Genomic DNA, 18,244 nt, shown 5'->3' with positions numbered 1-18,244 from the left:
AGACATAGATAGCTTATTGTTACTGTTGGCAGGCAGGCTATAGTTCCTAGGAGGGAACAAGAGAATAAAGAGTCAGTAAGTGTCTTTACCAGAGAGACCCATATGGGTGTAGAAGACCAGAGCCTAGAGAGATGCAAGTAGTTGAGGTGGATAAAGTGGCAAGAATTTTCCTTGGGGCATCACCAAATGAGATAAAAATGTTGCAAATCACAGAGGAAAGGCATCCCCGGTCCTTGCCATTGTGTGATTGGAAGCCAGTGTGTGTGTGTGTGTTGGGAGGGGGCATTGGTGGTGAGAGGAGCTTCTGGGAACACCATTGTAACCTTTGTAGTACAGTATAGAAGGATAGTGGAGAGATCAGGAGAAAAGGAAGATGTAGTAGGCTGCAGGTAGTACCTATAAAGACAGGTGGTACAGGAGAATACAGCAGGTCAGAGCTCAGAGAGAGGAGAACAGCCCTTAGAAAACAGGCAGAAGGAAGCAGCAGAAGAGTCAGACTCTAGAATTTGGAATCCAATCTCTGTGTAGTAGAAGGCAGCAGAAACAAATGATCTGTATACACCTTAGGAGAATCAGATCAGGAGCTTGGTCCAGAACACCTGAGTTCCTTGGGAAGGGAACACATTTATGTCATTCTCAGTTTTTGGTACCAAATAAATGAAAAAGAAATAAAGAGAAAAGGAAAAGATGTGATTACTCCTGGGTATGGGGAAGGAGGAGGTTTAATATAGCTATGTGGAAGAGCACGGCTGGAGGCAGGGACATCTGGAAGAGTTCAGCATGTACGTGACACTGACGTGGGTCATGTGGGAAACTGAAAGAACAAGAGAGAGGAAGACTGGGTGTGACAGCCAGGAGACAAAGAGAGTAGGTAAACAAAATCTTTGGATTATATAGGTAAGAGCAGAGCTCAGTCCCCTGGGCTGGATAGCTCATTGTAGTGGGTGGGGTATGCTATCCAGGAGGGTCCTGTAACAGGTAAGAACTTAGGGATTACAAGAAGAACCTGGTAGCCAGGTCTACTTTAAATAGGCACCTCAGCATTTTTTTAAAGAAACTGATGAGGATAGGGAGGCATAACACCCCATAGAATCATATATTCAAATGCTTGGTCTCCAATTGGTGGAACTGCTTGTTGAGGATTAGGAGGCATGTCACTTTTGGAGAAGATGTGTCACTGGGGGTGAGCTTTGAGGTTTCAAATGCCCATGCCAGGCCCAGTCCTCTGCCCACCTAACCTTCCAGCTCCTGTTGCTTGATGATCAGGATGAAAGGTTCTCAGCTACTGCTCCAGTGTCATGGTTAAAAGTGTAATCAAGACCCTAATTAAATGCTTTCGTTTATAAGAGTTGCCTTGTTTATAGTGTCTATTCAAAGAAATAGAACACTAACTATGACAATAAGAACTAGCTTATTGTGAAGTTAACTATGTAATTGAATATAGCATTATATTCAATGTTGAATATAGCATTCAATTGAATGTGCAATTAGGAGTTCTACACACACACACACACACACACACACACACTCTTCTTTGGAGATCTCTAAGATGTTTCTTGGATTCTTCATTACCTTCTTATTTTGTACTTAGTTTGTAGCTCCATCTACTTCTGAAAAGATAACTAAAAATTATGATAAAATCTAGAATTTTTTCCTAATTCCAAATGAATTTGTTTTGTTTAATGAACAAAATTCATCTTATCTAGAGAAATAGGGGAAGTAAGGGGAATATATTACCAATGTATAGTAATTTAAAATATATGTATGTATGTGTTTGTGTGGTAAGAATATACATTTGTAATGATGTAACAGAACGAGATTAGATTTGTTTGTGTAAAATAAGTTTGCATTTGTTATGGTAAAGTGAATGAAAAGACAAAAAGTTAAAGTCTCACTATGTATTATCGTCTGGTCATAAACTCACAGAGGTCTGCCTGCCTCTGGCTTCATGTCTTTTTGTTGTACAAGTTTTGTATAGATGGGAACATGTACTGGGTTGGTAGTAGTCATACCACATACTCAAGAGAGAATTTCAGAGCACTTCTCAGCTTTCACTTCTTAAAGTCTTTCTGGCCCTCTTCAGTAATGTTCCCTGGATCCAACAGCTTCCTAAACATTTATATTTATGTGTATAGACGATTGCTGTTGCCAGTTCAAGTCAGAGAAGTTTCTTTTGGCCCGGAACAATGGTTAACACACTCACAATTGGTAAAAATGCTGAAAATAATTGACTGTGGAGTGCTTGGGTCTAAATAGGACATCCACATTATTCTGTTCAAGGGCCCAGGAACGTATTTAAGCAGAACTGTGAGTTGATTACATTTGTGTTGTTAAAAAGATAATTCTGAAAATTAGGCAAGGCAGATTGGAGTTGGGAGAACCTAGACACAAGAAAATTAATAGGAAGACCATCTTTTAGCTCATCTTTTAGAAAAAAAACAGTATGTGGCACATGTAGGTAAAATGTATCAACAAAGGCTTCAGACTGAAGCATCTGTGAATATATGTATTAAAGTACATGGTAGTTTCACTAACAGTGAAAGAAAATTCAAGATAAAAGATTTGGGGAGGAAAGTTAATCTTTATTTCTTGTAACTTGAAGAAAACTAATTCACTACTTAGTTGTGTTATAGATCTGAAAATCAGGAGAGAGTTTCAAGTTAGGTATTTGATTTACAAGTCACTAAGATTGAAATCAATCAAGCAGAAGATTGGATCTATACATGATTTAGATGTCTGATTCTGGAATATTGGAGAAGGAGGCTCCTTGGAGGCTTCTGGGTAGAAGACTATGAGACAACTGCATTATAGGGTGATAGTAAAACAGATATTACATCCAGAAATACCAGTTCTAAAATATGTTTTTGAATCCTGTCTCATTCATTAAACAGGATGCAAATCAGGGGAAAGTAACTTAAGGAAAATTAAGCTGATTGCAAATTACTTATAACATTTTGGGTTTAAACAAGATTGTCTCCAAAGGTCTTCCAAAAGGAATACCACTCTTACTTCTGGTCTCCAAAAATGTAAAATGTAAAAAACTGCCTTATTGCAGTTTTAAATATATATTTAAAGTTGCAAGTGTGTGTGTGTGTGTGTGTGTGTGTGTGTGTGTGTGTGTGTGTGTGTGTGTGCCTATGTGAGTTTAATTTGTGGGCAGGAGCCCAAAGGAGTCAGAGGGTACCAGATCCCCTGTGGTTGGAGTTACAGGCAGTTGTGAAACTCCTTTTGAAGGTTGTTCCAAACTAAACCTAGGACTTCTGCAAGAACAGAAAGTGCTCTTAGCTCCTAATCCACCTTTTCAACTCCAATAAGTTTGTAGTATGGCTTGTTACAGTAGCCACAGACAATAAATACACACATTATTAAGAGAGAAAGAAAGACTGAGAGACAGAGACAGAGACATACCCAGAGAGACAAATACACAGAAACAGAGAGAAAATATTCAGACTCTCTAGTCCTTAAATACAGATATTGTATTGTGTATATCTTCTTTTTCAAAACAGATTTTTATATTTTATGTGTATGTGTGAGTGTCTGTATATATGTAGGTGCACCATGTGTGTGCCTGGTACCAAAGAAGGCCAGAAGAGAGTGTCAGATGCCCTGGCTCTGGAATTATAGGCAGTTGTGAGCCACTGTGCAAGATCAGAGAATTGAACCTGGCTCTTCTGCAAGAGCAGCATTTATAATTTGTGAGCCATCTCTCCAGGCCAGTGTCCAACTTGCTTGTTTTTGTTTGTCTTGTCCTTTTCACTTCTTCTGTAAACAACATCTGGAGGCTAGAGAGGGCTCAGTGGTTATGAACACTGAATGCTCTTCTGACCTGGGTTCTATTCCCAGCACCCATACAGCTGCTCACAACTGTCTGTCCTTCCAGTTCCAGGCAATCTGGAGCTCTCTTATGGACTCAATGAACACTGCATGCATGGGATGCATAGACAGTCATGAAAATGAAATATCACACACATAAAATTTAAAAATTTAAAAACAAAACAAAATACTCCCAAACAAAACCCAGTGCTTTGTTGTTCTTGAGACCCGAGGGTCAGAACAAGTCTGAAAACATTTCTTCCTATCTTAAATTTTCTTTTAGAATTTTTTTTTTACTTTTCGAAAAATCATGTGGTTGGGTGTGTATAGGAGTCTCATTAACATATTATCTATACATTTTCTGTCCAGAAGCATTAAAAAGGCTTTAAAAAAATTGAACTAAGGGAACTAGGGGGAGAGACTTTTTTTTTTTCCTGACCGGATTTGAGAGGCTTGAACCCAGTATTGTTCAGAGGCTGTGATTCCAAGCCTGTAGTAGGTGACTTTGGAAGGTTCTAAAGGAGTGACCCTGCCTGAGAGAAGAAAGATTGACAGCCTGAGATGGAATTTCAAACATTCTACTTTCTGGTTTCATTTATTCCCAAGGCTAACAACAAACCTACCCTTTCACAGTTTGTGTTACAGCATAATTTTGTCATTTAGTTTAAGCTATTTCAATGTAGTATTTTTTTTTTACTTCTACAAAAATAACCTGATACATTAAGTAAAAAAAAAAAAAGAAAAGAAAGAACCAGTAATCAAATTAAAAGCAAAATCCCCCACAAATCTTCCTCTATTAGAGGTGTAAAAATCAACTTTATTGACCCACTGTATTTTTAAAGCACCTTCTTTACAGGGAATGCTTTACTAATGAAATGTATAGGATAAAGTTACATTTTCAGTCACTTAAAGATTCATTTTTGCAAAACCTGCCAGCATACCTTTCAGCAAAAAGTACTTCCTACAATTTCCCTAAGCTTATTTTTCAAATGCAAAGTTGAAGTGAACTCAAGAAAGTCTACCTTGTAAAATACACAGATGGAAGAACCACAAAGCTAATGGGAAAATTTTCAGTATATTTAGATCTTTGGTAACAATGATCAGACTGCCCCATAAAATATTCTAGTCATGCCAGGTGGTGGTGGCACAAGCCTTTAATCCTAGCACTTGAGGAGTAGAAGCAGGTTGATTACGAAGTTTGAAGGTAGTCTGGCCTAGGACAGGCAAGGTTACACCAAGAAATCCTGTCTCAAAAAAATCCCTAAATAAATAAATAAAGTTCCAACCACAACTGAAGTACTTATTGGGAAGGGCAGACTAGTGTGGCAGTAATTATATCATGAATAAAGTTAAAGAAAGAAAGGAAGGAAGAGAGAGAGAGAGAGAGAGAGAGAGAGAGAGAGAGAGAGAGAGACAGAGAGAGAGACAGAGAGAGAGACAGAGAGAGAGACAGAGAGACAGAGAGAGAGAGAGGTGAGTATAGGGAAATTAGCTTGGAACAAATAACTTCAAGGCCACACCCTCTTCACTTTGAGTTCACTGAGGTGTGTTTATTTTAATAGCTGATCTGAAAGCATTAGATGCCATGCCACAGCCGACCAAAGCCAAAACAGAAAAGCTCAGAACTTAACTTTCAACTTCTTGAATTGGTAAACATCAGAAGAAAGTGTACCCAACAACATAGCCTTAGATGCTATATCTAAGAGGAACCTTTAGAAGCCCTTTAATGTTCAAAGTGTAAAAGAAACACCAAACAAAGACTTTAAAAATAGGCTTTACTTGACACCTTGTTTTTTCCTTTCCCAAGGCATTTGGATGAATTTTGCCAAGCTAATTAATTATTCAGAGCAAGGAACTGTGGCAAACACCAGAAATACCAGCACTTTGGGAGGCTGAGGCAGGATCTTCATGAAGTAGATGCTAATCTGGGCTAAGTATAAAAACGAACTATTAAAAACAACAAGGGCCTCAAATAAAGAGCCTATCCTCCCACCCCCAATCCATTTTGAAGAGAATGCAGGTTGTTGGCCTCCAAAGTTGTTCAGAACCAATATTGCTAATTTGTTTCCAGGGAAAGGACAATTCCCTGAGCTGTAACCATACTCAAAAGTAGTCACCAGTCCTGGGCTGGAGATGTGTGTGTGTGTGTGTGTGTGTGAATGTGTGTGTGTGTGTGTGTGTGTGTGTGAATGTGTGTGTGTGTGTGTGTGTGTGTGTGTGAATGTGTGTGTGTGTGTGTGTGTGTGTGTGTGTGTGTGTATTCTCAGAAGGTCTGTAGATGAGAAATTTCCATTCCACTCAAAGAGGGCTGAGGAAAATGTGGAATATGTATTAATAAAAGAAAAGATGCAATGGAGTGGTGAGTCCGGAGACCAGCTGCTCCTACAACAGACAACTGTTTGTTTCTGTTCCAAGCAAGGTTTGCTCCTGGGTGGTATGGGGACGCAGAGATGGGATAAAGGCAGCTTTTCTAGTTGGGCTCCAGCTCAATGGCCTAGCATGCAGGGGTGGAACTTCTACTCTTCCCTTCCCACCCCGCCTGGCCACGCCCCTTGCTTCCCACCCCCTCTTGGCCCCTCCCTTTTTTTAACCCTCCTGGAGTGGGTCCCACAGCTTCCTAGTGCCCTTTGCTGAGGCGGCAGCTGGCTGTTGGCTCCCCCTCAGCTCCTGGCTCGGCAGTTGCGGGAGCGCGCAGGCGCGGCTTGCAGCTCTGCTTGCGAGAAGTAGCGGAGCAGGGCTAACGGTAAGTGTGGTAGCCCTGCGGGATTCCTCAAAGAGAACGTGGTTGCAACCGGAAAGGGACTCGGGTGTGTATGGAAGACTTTGATCCTGTTAGGGGAAACTCGTGCAGCTGTTTCAGTGGAGGGGCTGCCCGAGTTTGCCAGGCTCCAGTCGCATGGGGAGAGGAGTGAGCGGTGGCAGGAGACTTCAAGGTGTGTAGGAGCGGCTGAGTTGGAAGAAAAAAGGCATGTAGAAGGTGGAAGTCAGCTCTTGAACTTGGCCAGGCCAGGAGGGTTCGCCTGAGGACCCTGGAAGGGGGCCCAGCTTCAAGTTGAGTCCCACTACTTGGTGCCCACGAGCAGTGTCCCAGCTTACTCTTTTCCCTCTTGCTGCTTTCCCCGGGGTACCGAGTTGGCAGAAATGTTTCCTGTTTCTGGAGAGAGGATTTGGGGGAGGTGGGTTGTTGGTCCGGGCTGTTGCAATAGAGGGTGTGGCGTTCCTAGGACTTTCCTTCCCCACTCCGGGAGTGTGTCCCTCTTCTGAGACATTGTGGCTGAACATTTTTTTTAACAAAGGCTATAACTGTTTTGTAGGCTGTGGAGGGTGGCAACGGGGGAGGGGGGGCACGCGCGTGCGCGCACGTGCGCGCACGTTTGTGTGTGTGTGTGTGTGTGTGTGTGTGTGTGTGTGTGTGTGTGTGTGCGCACACGCTCGCCCCTGCGCGCACACGTGAGTTGACCCGCTCTATTCAGAAGTCCATGTTGCCGCCCTAGGGGGTGGGGAATTTCGAAGGGCCTGGAGTTGGGGGAATTTCCGGAAAGACCTAGCAACTTTTGCAGAGGCTTTTTTCTTTTTCCTTGTCTGTTGATTTTGGGATTAAGAAAATTCCCCATAGGAATGTGACTGGATATTATTGTTTGTACTTGCTCTGGGTGCAGTGCTCAAGTTCGTTCTCTCATTCTCTCTCTCTCTCTCTCTCTCTCTCTCTCTCTCTCTCTCTCTCTCTCTCCCCCTCCCTCCCTCCCTCCCCCTCCCCCTCCCCCTCCCCCCTCCCCCTCTCTCTGTCTGCCCTTCTCCCCCTCTGCCCTCTCCCTCTCTCCCCGTCTCCCCCTTTCGACTTCTCCTCTCCCTCTCCCCCATCCATCCCTCCTCTCTCTCTGCCCCTCTCCCTCTCTCCTTCTCTCCCTCTCCCTCTCCCCCTCTCCCTCCCTCTCTCTTCCTCTCTGTCTCTGTCTCTCCTTCCTCTCCCTTCCTCCTTCTCCCCTCCACTCGTGCGTGCGTGTGTGTGTGTGTGTGTGTGTGTGTGTGTGTGTGTGTGTGTGTGTGTGTGAGAGAGAGAGAGAGAGAGAGAGAGAGAGAGAGACTGTTATTTATATAAGTTTTTCAGAGTTCCAACAAAAGAAAAACAAAAACTAAGGGAATTTCAGAAGAAATAAGTGACTCTTAATGAAAGGGAGAACACTTGGAATGGCTAAGTAGAGCTAGATGAATCCCTTTTGATAGTCACAGTATATGGCCAGACTTGGGAAAATGTGGAGGTGTCCAAGTCAGTGATTTTAGCTACAGTTTTGTTCATTGTTTCAATGAGTTCTTAGGGGTATGGTGCTGCCAGATACGTAGGCTGATCCACTTTAGAAACTTTAAAAATGAAGTTAATATAAAACATTAGGGAAAGTATTGTGACACTGGATAAAGCCCCATCGACTTTCATGTTAAAAATTTACGAACTTTTATGAAAAGTGATACATGTGGTGCCAAGCACAGATGTTTATGTTTTATTTCATTTGTTTTAACTTAATACATCATAGTAAACTGAACTTCCTCCTCCTTCACCTATTTTCCTTGACTGGAAATAATGTTTTATAAACATATACTCTCGGGCTGGAGAGATGGCTCAGTGGTTAAGAGCACCGACTGCTCTTCCAGAGGTCCTGAGTTCAATTCCCAGCAACCACATGGTGGCTCACAACCATCCGTAATGGGATCTGATGTCCCCCTCTGGTGTGTCTGAAGACAGCTACAGTGTACTCATATACAAAATAAATAAATAAATCTTTAAACATATACTCTCAGATCTGAAGTATGATTAAGCTGAATTTCTTCTTTTTTTCTTGTTATTTAATCTTTTCTCCAATTATTCAAAGGATTTGTTGATAATATTATCCAACTTAGGAGAGGGATATTAGGATGCCTATTTCTTTTTTCCAGGAGCTCAGTGAACTATTCCTACTTCCAGATTCAGCCTTGTGAACTTATTGCAAAAAAATTTCCAACTTCCTCAAAAATAATCATCGTTTAACTATTTATCTGATAACACTACCCTCATTTTCTCTCTTGTTACCCAAATACTAGGGCTGCATTGTATATGTTAAGTGCCCAATAAACTTATAGTTGCATGTTATTAAATGCTATTAGAAAGATAAGTCATGCTATACAGAGTTCATTAAATAATAGAAGAAATTCTTGTCTTTTAATGTTTAACGAGCATTTCTTGAATAAGGATAAGTATCGAGAACATAGATATGTTCTCAGGTGTTAGCGATAGTTTATGCTAATAAACAAGGTGTAAAACTTTGTAGATAAAAGAGGAAATTGGAATCATAAAAGACACCAAAGCTTGTCATTTGCAGAGAGACATGAATAAGGTGCTGCTTGACTTTAGGAAATACTAAAAATGAATACAGCTTACCTGATACTATTTACTAAAGGTTAACACAATTAAAGAAAATTGCAATGTATTTTATGTTGTACTCCTAAGTCTTAAGGTGGTTTGAGCCTTTGACTAATGGGTCCTTTCTTATCCTTAATTATCTTGGTCTGATGATTTGTGCTATCTTATCTTTGACATATCTCTTAATTCCCATACATCACTGGCTTTCCAGGTACCTCTGCTTATATCAGGGAATTAACTTGCCCGATCCACTCAATCTCAACAGTCCTGTTCCCAACTTTCATCTTCTGAATGATTTATCCATTGCAAAGAGTATCCTAAGCAAGTACTAGCTTTATAAAATAATGAGTATATTCTCTGTTTAAAAATGAGTCAGGATTTGACAGCTTGACTGATACAGATTTGATGCCTGCAAAGCAAAGAACTGTATTAACCATTAGTAACCCCGGTTTTTCTCCCCTTACTTCTCCCCTGCCCAGTAAAATGTAAAATTGTTTTTCCCGTGTCTTTTCAAATAATCATCCTGTCAAAAACAATACTTCATGTTAGCGTTTGATACTTTTTTGTGTTTGATACCTATTAATAAAATTTGAAATGCACTCCATGATTATTTTTATTTAAAATTTCTACGTATTTTCTGACTTGTATGCATAGTTTTTGAAAAAAAATGAAGCCAAGTTATTTTGATTATTTTATACCTTTATCCTTTAATTTTATTTTCTCATCCAGATGTTCTATATTCATACAATTTTTCCCCCGCTTGTTTCTGTAGATAAACAGCAGAGTGCTTGTCTGGGGTTGTCATATCATCTATGGGTGGAAAGGACACAACTAAGGGAAGATACTTATATTTAATAACCAAGGGGCTTTCACTTGTTTTAGTTTATGGCTGAAAAAGCCAGAGGAAGCAATCCAGTAAGCAGCATCCTTCATGACCTTTGCATTAGTCCCTGCCTCCAGGTTCCTGCCCTGTTTAACTTACGGTCCTGACTTCCTTTGGTGATGAACAGCAATGTGGACTTCGAAGAGGAATAAACCCTTTCTGTCCCAACTTGCTTTTTGCTCATGGTGTTTGATTGCAGCAATAGAAACCCTAACTATGATAACTTTGTTTAAGAAATACTTAAAAGGATGGTAGTCAGGGTAGGGAACCAATGAAAATAAACTACTTTCTTTCTGTAAACTGTTGGTGAAAGAAGTTATGAGAGACATTGCAGTTTGACAGCTATATAAAATGGAAATGCATCAGAGAGAGTTAAACAAAACCTGTTAGAGCACAGGAGTGACTGAAGGTGTAATGCTTGAAATTATAATTAATTAATAGAATATCATACTACAGCAAAGAACCAAAGCCAGTGGAACTAAGGGCATGGGCAGAAGAGAAAATAATGAATTAAAATATAACTTTAAAGGCAGAGATGAATGAAACTGACAGTATTCTCTAAGTGTTTCACTAAGTTCTGGATACTGTTTCCCAATGAATCTGTTTGATTTGAGATTCCTGTTTAATGTCAAGGTAGAATTTCTAGGTATTTCTGAGTAGGAAACTCTAGGAATGAATCAAATTACTATAAATTAAAAGGTTATTCATTTTTTAATTAATAAGCTTTATTTTTTAGAGAAGTTTTAGGTTAACAGGAAAATGAAGTAGGAAATAAACTTCTTGTATGCCTCCTGTTCTTGAACACCTGTTTCCTGAACTAGGGTGTCCTGTACCATTGTTTCAACTGATAAGTCTACCATGATACATCATTATCACCTAAGGTGTGTTGTTTACAGAGGCCATTTTCTTTGGGTTGAACATTCTATAGGTTTGGACAAATTCACAATGACTTGAACTCACCATTGTCATACAGAATAGTTTGATTGCCCTACAGATTCTCTTTGTTCAATCTGTTCTTCACTTTTCCTCATCTCTAGTAACTCTTTATCCTTCCACTATTTCTATACTTTCACCTTGTGTAAAACACTCTGTACTTAGAATCATAATATGTAGCTTCATTTTTTTTCAGATTCCTTTCCTTTATTTAGTGATGATCATTTATACTTCCTACACTTCTTTTCATGATTTGATAACTTATTTCTCTTAAGTGCTGGGTAATGACACCTCACCTGACTATATCTATTTACCTCCTAAGAGAACATTTGGTCATCTTTAGGTTTTAGCAATAGTAAATTATTGTAATCATCAATATTCTATGCCCCCTCCACTTTTCCCACATCATAACTGTCCAGTTCCTTTGAGTAAATACTAAGTAGTGTGGGTACAGGAGTCTATGTTAAGAATAAGTTTGGTTTTGCTAGAAACTGACAGCATGCATAGTAACTGTACTATTTTTGCATTGATAGCAAATAAGCCTGTTCTGAATTTTTGACAACATGTGGTAGTATAAGTGTTCTCTATTTTGGCTACTTTAATAATTGTATAGTGGTATTTATTGTTGTTTTATATTGATCTTTCCCCAAAACACGTGTTGAACATCTTTTCATGTTTATTTTCCACTTATGTTTCTTCTTTAGTGAGGTATCTCTTCAGATACTTTAGCCAGTTTAAGTTTTCTGTTTTACTGAAGTCTATTTTATTAATCATTCTTTTTATAGATCATCATTATACCTGAAGTCTTCTAGATTTCCTTTTATGTCATCTTCTAGGAGTTTTAATGTTTTATATTTCACACATAACACTATGGTCCATTTTAGGTTAACAATGCATTTAAAGTTAATTGCTGTGGGTTTGAAGTCTGTAAACAGACTTTTTATCATTAGTCAACTTGAACTCAGTGATTCATGTATGTTAAGCAAACACTCTACCAACTGAACCATGTTTATTAGCTCTATATTCATTTTATTTGAGTCAGGGTCTTATTATAAAGTCCTGACTGGCCTCTTAATTGGTTTGTAGATCAAACTGGCTTCTGCCTCCTGAATGCTAGAACTAAAGATATGTAGGCACCATGCCTAGCTTTCTATATTCATTTCTGCTTTTGTATGTGTATATCGTGAAATATAAAAAACATCTCACACTATCACTAGCTAGGCACTGGCTTGTGGCCTCAGTCTGTCTCACCCAGACTGGCTGTGTCTCTCTGGAGTTCCGAAAACACTCCTCCTGTCTCTAAGTTCCCATGGCTGAGTGTTGCCATGCATACCCCATGCTACCAAATTCCTGTGGTTGGCTGGGATGCACTCTTGTCCACCATGTTCTGCTGTGATACCTTTCTCTGGAAACCAGTTGTTGAATTGCCACATGAAGGAAACCACCACATAATCTTAGTTTAGAATCAACAGGTAATGCACAATCACTGTGCAGAACCTAGCATCCTAATTTTACAAACTATTCTATGTTAGAAATCCTCTCATTGCAGATCCACCACTTCAACCAAAAGCCTCCTGCTGTCCAAAAAGACCTTTCCTTTCTCCTGCCTCTCTTTCCTGACCTAGAATTACCCCCTACTCGCCCAATGATTTTTTTTTTATAATGCTTCTTTATTAGGGGAAAGTCTTACCGCATTTCACCCTTGCTATCCAACAACAACAACAACAACAACAACAACAACAACAACAACAAAAACCAACCTTTTCTCTCAAATATAAATTGAGCATAACTATTACCATTTTGTAATTTATAAAATATAACATACACGTAACATCCAGTCCATCATTTTTAGGTCTGCAATAACTTCCTATCTGGACTGGTACTTGGTAGTAGATGGAGCGAGGCTGGTATAAAAGCCTTCAGTGTTTCTCATTCTCAATTATGAATCGACAGTTACCAATGCCACTGTAAAAGAAGTTTTCTTGCCTATAACAGCCAGTGGCAGCATGAATCATGGACTTCCATATGGTTTCTGATAGCAGTGCAGAACTCAACTGGTCCTCGGGCAGCACAGATCACACACCACAGATATCAACATAGCCTTTTGTTACAGGCCTAATCATAAATATCAACATGGCCTCAGGCATCTGTATAGACTGGACATAAACATGGGCAGCACATACTGTGTATATCCACATGGCTTCCAGTGGTGACATGGACCAAGGCATTAACACATCCTGTGGTGGCGTCATGAACTACAGACCACCAACATGAGTCCTGGCTTCAGCATGGACTTCAGACATCAATACAGCCTCTGGTGGCAGCATAGACCATGGAGATCTTTCAAGGAGACTTAATACAGAGAATGAACTATAGTTTATCTTAGATATCTTGTTGCTGCTCAGAGCGAGGGTGATCGTGGGACCAGATAGCATGTTTATGAACAGAGCCTGTGCAAGCTCCAGGCTGTTATACCTGCCAACCCTACTTGGCAACGACATGCTTGTTTGCTGCAGCTCCACTCTCATACCTCTCACCTCTCCTGTGTCTCTAGTTCTTCCTCTCTGCATACCTGCCCATTTTTGCCATCTTTCCTATGTCTATCGTATGTTCACTTATTAAAGGGGCATTGCAAACTACTGTATGTCACATAGTATTTAATTTTTGCTCAAACATCATTACATATACTTATTGCAATGAGTCATTGGTCTGGTTCAAGTTTTCTAGTAAATACTGGACTTATCTCTGAGACTCATTTCAGATACCATGTTCTTTTCCAGAGTCAGGGTGATCTTGTGGCTGGGTAGTATATCCAGTTCTGGGGTAGGATCCTTCAGAGCTCTAGGCCACTGTATGCCTCCCTGCCCTTTATGCCTGCTGCCTGTGGGCAGTGCCACCTCGGAATCTCTTCTGGATACCAGGGCAAGCAGCACAAGCACGCTTTGTTGTCTGCTGGAACGACACTCCCATGCTGTGTGTGGCTTTTGCTCCACCATTTTATTTCCACTTCCATAAGACCAATTTTTAAGATGATCTTTAAAGTTTGGGAAATCCTACAGAAGAGTTGGGAGAAGGATTGAGGGACTCAAAGAGGGCAGAGACTCGGCAGGAAAACCAACAGAGTCAACTAACCTGAACCCTTGGGGGATTCCAGAGACCGAATCACCAACCAAAGAGTGAACACAGGCCATACCTAGGCCCTCTGCACAGAAGAACAGCTTGTTCTTCATGTGGGTCCCCCAACATCTGGTGTAGGGGCTGTCCCTGAGCCTGTTGCCTGCCTATCTGCCTGTGGATCCCTTCTCCTAATTGGACCTCCCTGTCTGTCCTTAGTGGGAGAGGATGTGCCAAGTCATGCAGTAACTTGATGTGCCATGGTGGTGGTGTGTACGTGTGTGTGTGTGTGTGTGTGTGTGTGTGTGTGTGTGTGTGTTAGTGAGGGGCATTGACACGCGGAGGCTGCTTCCCCTTCTCAAAAGAGAAGAGGAAGGTGGAATGGAGGGAGAACTTATGTGAGAGGATACTGGGAAGGGAGGAGGGGCTGATATTGGGCTGAAAAGTGAATAAATAAAATTTAAAAATGATACTAATTAAGCAATATTAAAAAGAAATAAATATATTTCAAATTAAAAGTAAATCCAAGTTTATTTCCTGTAGGACACAGAATGATATAGATTCCATTTGATGCATGTGGAGTTATTTTAAAAATTCACCATTATGCAAAGAATAAACTAGAATAGCATAACCACATTCTTATATTTAGAAATGAAATAAAAATAGTGTCTGGGATTGATTCTTGCTCATGGGATGGGTCTTAAGTTGGGCTGGCCATTCATTAGTTGGCGGTTCCCTCTGTCTTTGCTCCATGTGTGCCTGCACTTCTTGTAGGCAGTACAAACTCCGTGTCTGAGAAAGATCTACAAGGAAGTATGTCCAGATCCCTCTAGGCTGCGGCATCTAGCCTTTAAAAGGTGACCATTACCTTAAAGAGGCAGGCCTGTGTTCTAACAACATATGGCTACTCTGAATTTAAGATTTATTGAAGAAGTTTTTCATTCCTCTTCACTCTCTCATCTGCTGGTCACTCATATAGCCCCTGGGTACCCCTATGTTCCCTAAGTGCATGACTAGTTAGTGTCTCCTCTGCTAAAATATGGCTCTTTATCTATTGCCCATTTTTCTCCTATTTAATATTTGGTATCTGAGAGATTTCTCAGGTGATATGTTCTTAGCATGGTGTGCAAATGTGAACATGTGTAATAATGTTAATATGTTTTATCCTCTGTCTTTGTACTACCCGTGAGTGCACTGATATGGTTATTATATTTATTTTAATTCATCTTTCTCATGTGTGACCCTGAAACTAATGTTTTGTGAGGTTTCTAATTATTTCCAATGCTGATACAACTGCAGAACATTGCCATTTATCTTATAATCACTCCGTGACCCACTTGTTTGGACATAGTGCTATGCTTTTGTACCTTCCATACTTCTGCAAATATATACATGTTTGCTTATTTTTCAATGATGGATTGTCTGGCTGTGAGAACCACAGGTAGGAGTTTTGTATATTGTGAAGACAGTAAAGTACATTGGTCTCCAAAAGAAAAAAATATCTTCCTATAAAAACATGGCTGTTTGTTTGTTTGTTTGTATTTTTTGAGGCAGGGTTTGGTTTTTGTTTTTTTGTTTTTTGTTTTTTGTTTAGCTTTAACTGTACTGGAACTTGCTGTGTAGACTAAGCAGGCCTTCAAACTCCCCGAGATCCTCCTACCTCAGCCTGCCAAATGCTGGGATTAATAATAGGCCTGTGCCACCATACCCAGCTGACTTGCTTTTTCTTTTTCTTTTACCGCTTCTTTTCTTTTTAGTTCAGAGGCGCTGTACGTTCTGAAGACTTGTCTTCTGCACATGAGACTCCCCTTGAAGCATCCTTGGGTCTTTAGGGCTCCTAGGAGTATCTCTGAGGCCCTGTGGGTGCCAGCTACTACTGCCATCCTGAATCCTGCTTTATCTAATCACATTTTATCTGTAGTCAAGAAGCAGATAAACCTTCAAGAGATGGTTCAGTGGTTAAAAATATTTTCTGCTTTTCTAGAGGACCTCTGTTCGGTTCAAAGCAGCTACATGGCAGGTGACAACAATTTGTATCTGTCATTCTAGGGGTTCCAATGAGTACCAGGTGTGTACATGGGGCACATACAAATAGACATGCAAGCAAAACACTCATATCTATATATGCTAACGACATAGGTATTTGAGTAACATGTCCAGTGTTTTGGTGAAAAGCAAGATTGATTGATTGATTGTTTCTCTGTTTGTTTGTTTGTTTGTTTGTTTATTTACTTCAAGCAGTACCTCTTTATCCCTGGTGGGCCTAGAACTCACTATGTATATACAAGGCTGGCCTGATGCTCAGACATATTTCTGGCTGAGCCTCGCAAGTGTTAGGATAAAAGATGTGTGCCACTATGCCCAACCGATAAAGATAAGGTATTTTATTTTATTTTATTTTATTTTATTTTATTTTATTTTTTTGATGAGGATAAATTTTTTCTCCATCTTTATTAAATTGGGTATTTCTTATTTACACTTCAAATGTTATTCCCTTTCCCGGTTTCCAGGCCAACATCCCCCTAGCCCCTCCCCCTCCCCTTCTATATGGCTGTTCCCCTCCCCATCCTCCCCCCATTACCACCCTCCACCCAACAATCACGTTCACTGGGGTCCAGCCTTGGCAGAACCAAGGGCTTCCCCTTCCACTGGTGCCCCTACCAGGCTATTCATTACTACCTATGAGGTTGGAGCCCAGGGTCAGTCCACGTATAGTCTTTGGGTAGTGGCTTAGTCCGTGGAAACTCTGGTTCCTTGGCATTGTTGTTCATATGGGGTCTCAAGCCCCTTCCGCTCTTTCAGTCCTTTCTCTGATTCCTTCAACGGGGGTTCAGTTCTCAGTTCAGTGGTTTGCTGCTGTCGTTCAATTATGTATTTACCGTTTTCTGACTGTGTCTCTCAGGAGAGATCTACACCTGGTTCCTGTCAGCCTGCACTTCTTTGCTTCATCCATCTTATCTAGTTTGGTGGTTGTATATGTATGGACCACATGTGGGGCAGGCTCTGAATGGGCGTTCCTTCAGTCTATGTTCTAAACTTTGCCTCCTTATCCCCTCCCAAGGGTATTCTTGTTCCCCTTTTAAAGAAGGAGAGAAGCATCTGCATTTTCATCACCCTTGAGTTTCAGGTGTTCTGTGCATCTTGGGTAATTCAAGCATTTGGGCTAATATCCACTTAGCAATGAGTGCATACGATGTGTGTTTTTCTGTGATTGGTTTACCTCACTCAGGATATTTTCCAGTTCCATCTATTTGCCTATGAATTTCATAAAGTCATTGTTTTTGATAGCTGAGTAGTATTCCATTGTGTAAATGTACCACATTTTCTGTATCCATCCCTCTGTTGAAGGGCATCTGGGTTCTTTCTAGCTTCTGGCTATTATAAATAAGGCTTCTGTGAACATAGTGGAGCATGTGTCTTTGTTGTATGTTGGAGCAAAATTTGGGTTTATGCCCAAGAGTGGTATAGCTGGGTCCTCAAGTAGTGCAATGTCCAATTTTCTGAGGAACCTCCAGACTGATTTCCAGAATGGTTTTACCAGTCTGCAATCCCACCAACAATGGAGGAGTGTTCCTCTTTCTCCACATCCTCGCCAGCATCTGCTGTCACCTGAGTTTTTGATCTTAGCCATTCTCACTGGTGTGAGGTGAAATCTCAGGGTTGTTTTGATTTGCATTTCCCTTATGACTAAAGATGTTGAACATTTCTTTAGGTGTTTCTCAGCCATTTGATATACCTCAGCTATGAATTCTTTGTTTAGCTGAAAGATACATTTTAATGATGCTTTTTTGTTTTGTTTTGTTTGATTTTGGTGAAATCAAAGTATACTTGATTTTACATAATGATCTGTATTTTTCTGTTTTACTTGATTTTTTATCTTCAGATCCTTCCTTACCTTTTGCTCTTTTTTGAATAATATATTCAATTAATATAATGACTCAGAATGATTTTGCATATAGAAAGTTTCCCACATTTATATTTAGCCAGATTTTTTTTTCATGAAGAGTCAGGAATGTAGCCATGATTGCCTTCCATAGAATCTCTTCCCCTGCCTCCTACCCCAGTTGTATATCTATTGTCCTTCCCTTCCTTCTTTGCTTACTTAAAAA

The 18,244-nt window shown here is 40.2% G+C and overlaps 1 protein-coding gene across 10 annotated transcripts in view; it reads left to right on the top strand.

Moving 5' to 3' along the window:
- The first annotated feature begins 6,407 nt into the window (after positions 1 to 6,407).
- The window catches only part of Prrg1 (proline rich and Gla domain 1), a 112,349-nt gene continuing 100,512 nt past the window's right edge, over positions 6,408 to 18,244 (top strand). For 2 of the 10 annotated variants that reach the window (XM_006256963.4, XM_063280142.1), the window contains exon 1: positions 6,412 to 6,556. The gene's annotated coding sequence lies outside the window, so the exon portion shown is untranslated. Of the gene's footprint in view, positions 6,747 to 18,244 lie in introns of all 10 variants that reach the window. The other 8 variants (XM_063280141.1, XM_017602104.2, XM_006256965.5 and 5 more) reach the window with 7 other exon arrangements.

Source organism: Rattus norvegicus, chromosome X (genome assembly GCF_036323735.1).
Source record: "Rattus norvegicus strain BN/NHsdMcwi chromosome X, GRCr8, whole genome shotgun sequence".
Classification (NCBI taxonomy): Eukaryota; Metazoa; Chordata; class Mammalia; order Rodentia; family Muridae; genus Rattus; species Rattus norvegicus.
Note: the sequence above shows the minus strand (reverse complement) of the source record. Positions and strands in the feature narration are given on the sequence as shown.